This window comes from Schistocerca serialis, unplaced genomic scaffold, assembly GCF_023864345.2.
Source record: "Schistocerca serialis cubense isolate TAMUIC-IGC-003099 unplaced genomic scaffold, iqSchSeri2.2 HiC_scaffold_127, whole genome shotgun sequence".
Taxonomy (NCBI): domain Eukaryota; kingdom Metazoa; phylum Arthropoda; class Insecta; order Orthoptera; family Acrididae; genus Schistocerca; species Schistocerca serialis.
The window spans coordinates 2501-12500 of NW_026047480.1; the positions used below are offsets into that span (position 1 = coordinate 2501).

At 55.1% G+C, this 10000-nt stretch overlaps 2 non-coding genes and 1 pseudogene across 2 annotated transcripts; all 3 read left to right on the forward strand.

Annotated features, from left to right (window-relative positions):
- The first annotated feature begins 3450 nt into the window (after positions 1-3450).
- On the forward strand, positions 3451-5360 carry LOC126439232 (small subunit ribosomal RNA). Its single transcript, XR_007581027.1, has one exon. It is a non-coding gene; the product is annotated as a small subunit ribosomal RNA (ribosomal RNA).
- Positions 5361-5712: 352 nt separating this feature from the next.
- LOC126439225 (5.8S ribosomal RNA) lies at positions 5713-5867 on the forward strand. Its single transcript, XR_007581023.1, has one exon. It is a non-coding gene; the product is annotated as a 5.8S ribosomal RNA (ribosomal RNA).
- A 188-nt stretch (positions 5868-6055) lies between these two features.
- The window catches only part of LOC126439227 (large subunit ribosomal RNA), a 6764-nt pseudogene continuing 2819 nt past the window's right edge, over positions 6056-10000 (forward strand).

Consider the following 10000-nt stretch of genomic DNA (forward strand, 5'->3'; position numbering starts at 1 on the left):
ATAGAGCCATCAAAATACAGATAATGTATACAACTGTCCGTATACATGCTGAAAGACTCTGCTCACAATCACAACCACACGTCAGCCAGACACTCTTATCACGCACTACTCTCTGCCTGTAACAGGCACAGAGACAATATGTAAGCACCAGCATGGAACAACACCCAGTGCATCCTCTCCGCCACATTAGACAATCCACACTATCATAACCAGACCGGGAGGTCCACTCACAAAACAGAATATCCCACCCTTCCGACAACCACCATTGCTCAGCTAAGCCACCAACACCCACACACGTCCTACACAGGGGTACACCCAACATCACAATACTGCCTCCTGTCACAGCACACAAACAATGGCAGGAATGAAAGACACAGGTCTGCCACAAGCATGGAATCAGAGCGCCGCCTGTCATGAGCCAAAGGTGCATCCTGACGTGGCAAATCAGATGATGCCGCAGGCATCCACTTACTATAATCACAATCAACAAACCGGCCGCCGCCGCCGCCGCCCCCCCCCCCCCCCCCCCCCCCAATACACCTTTCCTTACAACAATGTGTACCTTAACCTAACCCATATTGCGCCTTAACCTAACCCATATTGCGCCTTAACCTAACCCATATTGCGCCTTAACCTAACCCATATTGCGCCTTAACCTAACCCATATTGCGCCTTAACCTAACCCATATTGCGCCTTAACCTAACCCATATTGCGCCTTAACCTAACCCATATTGCGCCTTAACCTAACCCATATTGCGCCTTAACCTAACCCATATTGCGCCTTAACCTAACCCATATTGCGCCTTAACCTAACCCATATTGCGCCTTAACCTAACCCATATTGCGCCTTAACCTAACCCATATTGCGCCTTAACCTAACCTATATTGTCCCTTAACCTAACCCATATTGTCGCTTAACCTAACCTATATTGCGCCTTAACCTAACCCATATTGCGCCTTAACCTAACCCATATTGTCCCTTAACCTAACCCATATTGTCCCTTAACCTAACCTATATTGTCCCTTAACCTAACCTATATTGTCCCTTAACCTAACCCATATTGTCCCTTAACCTAACCTATATTGTCCCTTAACCTAACCTATATTGTCCCTTAACCTAACCTATATTGTCCCTTAACCTAACCTATATTGTCCCTTAACCTAACCTATATTGTCCCTTAACCTAACCTATATTGTCCCTTAACCTAACCTATATTGTCCCTTAACCTAACCCATATTGTCCCTTAACCTAACCGATATTGTCCCTTAACCTAACCTATATTGTCCCTTAACCTAACCTATATTGTCCCTTAACCTAACCTATATTGTCCCTTAACCTAACCTATATTGTCCCTTAACCTAACCTATATTGTCCCTTAACCTAACCTATATTGTCCCTTAACCTAACCTATATTGTCCCTTAACCTAACCTATATTGTCCCTTAACCTAACCTATATTGTCCCTTAACCTAACCTATATTGTCCCTTAACCTAACCTATATTGTCCCTTAACCTAACCTATATTGTCCCTTAACCTAACCCATATTGTCCCTTAACCTAACCCATATTGTCCCTTAACCTAACCCATATTGTCCCTTAACCTAACCCATATTGTCCCTTAACCTAACCTATATTGTCCCTTAACCTAACCCATATTGTCCCTTAACCTAACCCATATTGTACCGTAACCTAACCTATATTGTACCTTAACCTAACCTATATTGTACCTTAACCCAACACACGTTGGGCCTTAACCTGCTCTGTAATTGTCATACGACGCGTTAAATTAGTGTAGTGTTGCCTAACTGCAACCCCCGCAATATAGTTTGCTACTCGCACTGCCCGGTCCCCAGAGTATCGCTTCATGTTAAACACCTTGCAGCTATACACTGTAATGCGGATGGCAGCAGGACGTACATGCTCAATGCCCTTCGCAGTTGTTCATTGGCATTCGCATGGCGAAGCACAGCCTACGTTGTGGTACGGCTTGTGTCAACTGTCCGCTGATGTTGTACGTCCAAATCACACACTGTACTGCACATTGGTCCTCATGTACTGAATGATACATCGTGGTACATGTGTGACCGTACCACGACTGCGCCAACAACGGCGAACCATACGGTCCAAATATTGTGCACTCAGCTACGTGTCGTCTCCCTATAAGAGCTGGATTGAAGTATGGTATGCCGTGGATGGCGATCAGCATGAGCCGTCTGTTGATGTAGTGGCGCGTGTTGTCAGACGTAGTCGTCTCTTCTCACACACCGTGATAGCATGGTGCACTGCGTTCCACATCTGCGACATGCGACAGAGGCCGGTTGACAGTCGTTCGCGCAATGGACATCGCATACGTACGGGGGCCACCTTCCACGTGTTCGCGAAGCGTGCACATGTTGTTGCGTGTATGTGGGCAGACATAGTGTGTCGTGACACCTGACACAGGCATGCAACAATCGTTGAATTTGCAAATGGCGATGGACGTCTACGTTTGCTGGTGACGTTACGCAAATGAAGAACTGGTAAACCGTTGTGGTGCGGTTGTTCTCGCTAGAGGTGAATCAGTGATGGCGACGATCGGTTGAGCTACCAACCGGTTGTTTCAGCGATACCCACCATGCCCACGAACGTGAATGGCATGTGGGTGTGAAGCGATACGCGGCGGTGGCTGGGTGGGACCGTCCCCGGCCGGTGAGGGGGGGCCTCCCGGCGTGCTGGCCGCGCGGTGCGTGGGCGCACGCGCTACAGCCGGCTGGTGGGGGCGGCCAGTGGCAGGCGCGCCGGCCGACGGAGGCGGCAGGCGGCGCAGCTGCGCGCCGGCGCACCCTGCACGCGGCGCCGTGCGGCCAAAGTAGGTCCTCGCGGGCCCGGTGCGAAGCGCGGTGGACATCTGCAGTGTGCTGGTCCGATTGAGGACTGTGTGCGCTGAGGATGCGCCGCCGCCCGGCGCTCGGCGCCGCGACGCCGTCTGCTGCTCGGTCGCCTCTGCGGTTCTCGCAGGTGGATTGTATCGCAGCTGTGCGGACGTGTTGGCGCGTGCGCTGTGCTGGGAGAGTTCGCTTCGGCACCCAAGTGGGGCTTTTGTCCTTCTGTGGCGCTGGCGTTGGAGCTGCCGGCCACCGTAGGTGGCGCGTGTTGTCTCCCGCCGGCAATGCCACGACAGCACGCTCCCGGGCCTCTGTCGGCAGCGGCAAGCTCAGTTGGGAGCACGGGTGGTCGCACCTAAAGCGTCTACTCGCCAAACTCCGGGCGATTGCGCCTCTCTCGAACCCGACCAAGTACTTAGGACGGCGCTGCGCGCCGCCGGGACCTGAGAGGGTTTCGAGGTGTATTGTGCAGGGGAGCTCAGCCTCCTCCTGTTTGCAGAATAATTGAGCGGACGCTTGCGTGTTCGCGCGGGCCCCCGGGACACACTCCCGGGCGGCCGGCTGCTCAGCTCTAGTTGACGCAGCTCCCTGGTTGATCCTGCCAGTAGTCATATGCTTGTCTCAAAGATTAAGCCATGCATGTCTCAGTACAAGCCGCATTAAGGTGAAACCGCGAATGGCTCATTAAATCAGTTATGGTTCCTTAGATCGTACCCACGTTACTTGGATAACTGTGGTAATTCTAGAGCTAATACATGCAAACAGAGTCCCGACCAGAGATGGAAGGGACGCTTTTATTAGATCAAAACCAATCGGTCGGCTCGTCCGGTCCGTTTGCCTTGGTGACTCTGAATAACTTTGGGCTGATCGCACGGTCCTCGTACCGGCGACGCATCTTTCAAATGTCTGCCTTATCAACTGTCGATGGTAGGTTCTGCGCCTACCATGGTTGTAACGGGTAACGGGGAATCAGGGTTCGATTCCGGAGAGGGAGCCTGAGAAACGGCTACCACATCCAAGGAAGGCAGCAGGCGCGCAAATTACCCACTCCCGGCACGGGGAGGTAGTGACGAAAAATAACGATACGGGACTCATCCGAGGCCCCGTAATCGGAATGAGTACACTTTAAATCCTTTAACGAGTATCTATTGGAGGGCAAGTCTGGTGCCAGCAGCCGCGGTAATTCCAGCTCCAATAGCGTATATTAAAGTTGTTGCGGTTAAAAAGCTCGTAGTTGGATTTGTGTCCCACGCTGTTGGTTCACCGCCCGTCGGTGTTTAACTGGCATGTATCGTGGGACGTCCTGCCGGTGGGGCGAGCTGAAGGCGTGCGACGCGCCTCGTGCGTGCTCGTGCGTCCCGAGGCGGACCCCGTTGCAATCCTACCAGGGTGCTCTTGAGTGAGTGTCTCGGTGGGCCGGCACGTTTACTTTGAACAAATTAGAGTGCTTAAAGCAGGCAAGCCCGCCTGAATACTGTGTGCATGGAATAATGGAATAGGACCTCGGTTCTATTTTGTTGGTTTTCGGAACCCGAGGTAATGATTAATAGGGACAGGCGGGGGCATTCGTATTGCGACGTTAGAGGTGAAATTCTTGGATCGTCGCAAGACGAACAGAAGCGAAAGCATTTGCCAAGTATGTTTTCATTAATCAAGAACGAAAGTTAGAGGTTCGAAGGCGATCAGATACCGCCCTAGTTCTAACCATAAACGATGCCAGCCAGCGATCCGCCGCAGTTCCTCCGATGACTCGGCGGGCAGCCTCCGGGAAACCAAAGCTTTTGGGTTCCGGGGGAAGTATGGTTGCAAAGCTGAAACTTAAAGGAATTGACGGAAGGGCACCACCAGGAGTGGAGCCTGCGGCTTAATTTGACTCAACACGGGAAACCTCACCAGGCCCGGACACCGGAAGGATTGACAGATTGATAGCTCTTTCTTGATTCGGTGGGTGGTGGTGCATGGCCGTTCTTAGTTGGTGGAGCGATTTGTCTGGTTAATTCCGATAACGAACGAGACTCTAGCCTGCTAACTAGTCGCGTGACATCCTTCGTGCTGTCAGCGATTACTTTTCTTCTTAGAGGGACAGGCGGCTTCTAGCCGCACGAGATTGAGCAATAACAGGTCTGTGATGCCCTTAGATGTTCTGGGCCGCACGCGCGCTACACTGAAGGAATCAGCGTGTCTTCCTAGGCCGAAAGGTCGGGGTAACCCGCTGAACCTCCTTCGTGCTAGGGATTGGGGCTTGCAATTGTTCCCCATGAACGAGGAATTCCCAGTAAGCGCGAGTCATAAGCTCGCGTTGATTACGTCCCTGCCCTTTGTACACACCGCCCGTCGCTACTACCGATTGAATGATTTAGTGAGGTCTTCGGACTGGTACGCGGCATTGACTCTGTCGTTGCCGATGCTACCGGAAAGATGACCAAACTTGATCATTTAGAGGAAGTAAAAGTCGTAACAAGGTTTCCGTAGGTGAACCTGCGGAAGGATCATTACCGACTAGACTGCATGTCTTTCGATGTGCGTGTCGTGTCGCGCAACACGCTACCTGTACGGCTCGCAGTAGCCGTGCGCCGCGTGCGGAACCACGCGTGCTTCTCAAAACTAACGCCAATGTTGTGTGGTACGAGCGCTGAAGCGCTGGAGCGGCTGGCCTGCGGCACCTGGCGCCTGGCGCCGGTTTTGAATGACTTTCGCCCGACTGCCTGTCCGCTCCGGTGTGGAGCCGTACGACGCCCATCGGCCGTGAGGCTGTTGGACACAGAACGCTTGAACAGGGGCCGCCACACGCCTACGTCCCGCCTATGCAACTGTCTTGAAAGAGACAGTGGAAACTAAGAAAAAGATCACCCAGGACGGTGGATCACTCGGCTCGTGGGTCGATGAAGAACGCAGCAAATTGCGCGTCGACATGTGAACTGCAGGACACATGAACATCGACGTTTCGAACGCACATTGCGGTCCATGGATTCCGTTCCCGGGCCACGTCTGGCTGAGGGTCGGCTACGTATACTGAAGCGCGCGGCGTTTGCCCCGCTTCGCAGACCTGGGAGCGTCGCGGCCGCCTGTGGGGCCGGCCGCGCCTCCTTAAACGTGCGATGCGCGCCCGTCGCCTGGCGGTTCGCATACCGGTACTTACTCGGTAGCGTGCACAGCCGGCTGGCGGTGTGGCGTGCGACACCTCGTACAACGACCTCAGAGCAGGCGAGACTACCCGCTGAATTTAAGCATATTACTAAGCGGAGGAAAAGAAACTAACAAGGATTCCCCCAGTAGCGGCGAGCGAACAGGGAAGAGTCCAGCACCGAACCCCGCAGGCTGCCGCCTGTCGTGGCATGTGGTGTTTGGGAGGGTCCACTACCCCGACGCCTCGCGCCGAGCCCAAGTCCAACTTGAATGAGGCCACGGCCCGTAGAGGGTGCCAGGCCCGTAGCGGCCGGTGCGAGCGTCGGCGGGACCTCTCCTTCGAGTCGGGTTGCTTGAGAGTGCAGCTCCAAGTGGGTGGTAAACTCCATCTGAGACTAAATATGACCACGAGACCGATAGCGAACAAGTACCGTGAGGGAAAGTTGAAAAGAACTTTGAAGAGAGAGTTCAAAAGTACGTGAAACCGTTCTGGGGTAAACGTGAGAAGTCCGAAAGGTCGAACGGGTGAGATTCACGCCCATCCGGCCACTGGCCTCCGCCCTCGGCAGATGGGGCCGGCCGCCCGCGCGGAGCAATCCGCGGCGGGGTCGTGTCCGGTTGCCTTTCCACTCGCCGCGGGGTGGGGCCGTTCCGGTGTGCGGTGGGCCGCACTTCTCCCCTAGTAGGACGTCGCGACCCGCTGGGTGCCGGCCTACGGCCCGGGTGCGCAGCCTGTCCTTCCGCGGGCCTCGGTTCGCGTCTGTTGGGCAGAGCCCCGGTGTCCTGGCTGGCTGCCCGGCGGTATATCTGGAGGAGTCGATTCGCCCCTTTGGGCGCTCGGGCTCCCGGCAAGCGCGCGCGGTTCTTCCCGGATGACGGACCTACCTGGCCCGGCCCCGGACCCGCGCCGCTGTTGGCTCGGGATGCTCTCGGGCGGAATAATCGCTCCCGTCAGCGGCGCTTCAGCTTTGGACAATTTCACGACCCGTCTTGAAACACGGACCAAGGAGTCTAACATGTGCGCGAGTCATTGGGCTGTACGAAACCTAAAGGCGTAATGAAAGTGAAGGTCTCGCCTTGCGCGGGCCGAGGGAGGATGGGGCTTCCCCGCCCTTCACGGGGCGGCGGCCTCCGCACTCCCGGGGCGTCTCGTCCTCATTGCGAGGTGAGGCGCACCTAGAGCGTACACGTTGGGACCCGAAAGATGGTGAACTATGCCTGGCCAGGACGAAGTCAGGGGAAACCCTGATGGAGGTCCGTAGCGATTCTGACGTGCAAATCGATCGTCGGAGCTGGGTATAGGGGCGAAAGACTAATCGAACCATCTAGTAGCTGGTTCCCTCCGAAGTTTCCCTCAGGATAGCTGGTGCTCGTACGAGTCTCATCCGGTAAAGCGAATGATTAGAGGCCTTGGGGCCGAAACGACCTCAACCTATTCTCAAACTTTAAATGGGTGAGATCTCCGGCTTGCTTGATATGCTGAAGCCGCGAGCAAACGACTCGGATCGGAGTGCCAAGTGGGCCACTTTTGGTAAGCAGAACTGGCGCTGTGGGATGAACCAAACGCCGAGTTAAGGCGCCCGAATCGACGCTCATGGGAAACCATGAAAGGCGTTGGTTGCTTAAGACAGCAGGACGGTGGCCATGGAAGTCGGAATCCGCTAAGGAGTGTGTAACAACTCACCTGCCGAAGCAACTAGCCCTGAAAATGGATGGCGCTGAAGCGTCGTGCCTATACTCGGCCGTCAGTCTGGCAGTCATGGCCGGTCCTTGCGGCCGGCCGCGAAGCCCTGACGAGTAGGAGGGTCGCGGCGGTGGGCGCAGAAGGGTCTGGGCGTGAGCCTGCCTGGAGCCGCCGTCGGTGCAGATCTTGGTGGTAGTAGCAAATACTCCAGCGAGGCCCTGGAGGGCTGACGCGGAGAAGGGTTTCGTGTGAACAGCCGTTGCACACGAGTCAGTCGATCCTAAGCCCTAGGAGAAATCCGATGTTGATGGGGGCCGTCATAGCATGATGCACTTTGTGCTGGCCCCCGTTGGGCGAAAGGGAATCCGGTTCCTATTCCGGAACCCGGCAGCGGAACCGATACAAGTCGGGCCCCTCTTTTAGAGATGCTCGTCGGGGTAACCCAAAAGGACCCGGAGACGCCGTCGGGAGATCGGGGAAGAGTTTTCTTTTCTGCATGAGCGTTCGAGTTCCCTGGAATCCTCTAGCAGGGAGATAGGGTTTGGAACGCGAAGAGCACCGCAGTTGCGGCGGTGTCCCGATCTTCCCCTCGGACCTTGAAAATCCGGGAGAGGGCCACGTGGAGGTGTCGCGCCGGTGCGTACCCATATCCGCAGCAGGTCTCCAAGGTGAAGAGCCTCTAGTCGATAGAATAATGTAGGTAAGGGAAGTCGGCAAATTGGATCCGTAACTTCGGGATAAGGATTGGCTCTGAGGATCGGGGCGTGTCGGGCTTGGTCGGGAAGTGGGTCAGCGCTAACGTGCCGGGCCTGGGCGAGGTGAGTGCCGTAGGGGTGCCGGTAAGTGCGGGCGTTTAGCGCGGGCGTGGTCTGCTCTCGCCGTTGGTTGGCCTCGTGCTGGCCGGCGGTGCAGGATGCGCGCGCCTGCGCGGCGTTCGCGCCCCGGTGCTTCAACCTGCGTGCAGGATCCGAGCTCGGTCCCGTGCCTTGGCCTCCCACGGATCTTCCTTGCTGCGAGGCCGCGTCCGCCTTAGCGTGCTCCTCCGGGGGCGCGCGGGTGCGCGGATTCTCTTCGGCCGCCATTCAACGATCAACTCAGAACTGGCACGGACTGGGGGAATCCGACTGTCTAATTAAAACAAAGCATTGCGATGGCCCTAGCGGGTGTTGACGCAATGTGATTTCTGCCCAGTGCTCTGAATGTCAACGTGAAGAAATTCAAGCAAGCGCGGGTAAACGGCGGGAGTAACTATGACTCTCTTAAGGTAGCCAAATGCCTCGTCATCTAATTAGTGACGCGCATGAATGGATTAACGAGATTCCCGCTGTCCCTGCGGTGCACCAAGACTTGGGAAGAGACAGCTAATGTTTTGATGGAAGTTCTGTTGCCGGACGACGTCGTTGAGGAGGATACTGAGGAGCAGCGGGCAATACGAGCTGCGTTATTGGTACCATATGAAAATGGAGCACACGTGTACCCTTTCTCTCTTGAGGAGGTGGTAGCAGCGCTCCACTCTTTTACCAGGAAGAAGGCGCCCGGTCCTGACGGGGTGCCAGTGGAAATACTACAATATCTCGCCCCTCAGCTTGCTCCAGATCTGGTCAAAATTTATAACTCATGTCTACAATTGGGAACATATCCGAGCAGATGGAAAATAGCGGATGTGGTGATAATAAAGAAGGGCTCTGACAAGGATCCGCAGTTGCCCAAGTCTTATCGACCGATCTGCCTTTTGGATGTGCTGGGGAAAGCTTTCGAAAAGTTGCTCACTGACAGACTCTTGAGCCACAGGGCTTTGCATGGCATGAGTGATCGGCAGTTCGGATTCCGCAGGGGTCGCTCCACACAGGACGCGATCAATGAGGTGTCTCGGGCTGTCCACTCGGCCAGTGCGAAGTATGTTCTGGGTATTATGGTGGATATTTCAGGGGCCTTCGACAACCTATGGTGGCCGGCGCTCTTCTCGCGCTTGCGCGAGATTGAGTGCCCAGGGCCGCTGTATCGATGTCTGGAGGCCTACTGCAATAATAGACTGGCAAGGATCACGGCTCCCGGGGCTGTGGTGTCCAAGCAAATAACCCGGGGTTGTCCCCAGGGATCTGTAGTTGGCCCAGTTTTTTGGGATATTACAATGGAACCCTTGCTGAACATCTTGCAAGGGGATTCCTCAGTCTTGGGTGTCGTGGCCTACGCGGACGACCTTGTTATGCTTGTGGAGGGGAACAGCCGATTGGTAATTGAAGAACGTGCTAGAGTAGCTGTTGGGCTGTTACAGGGTTGGTGTAATCAAACAAAATTGAAAGTGGCACCTAGAAAATCACTATA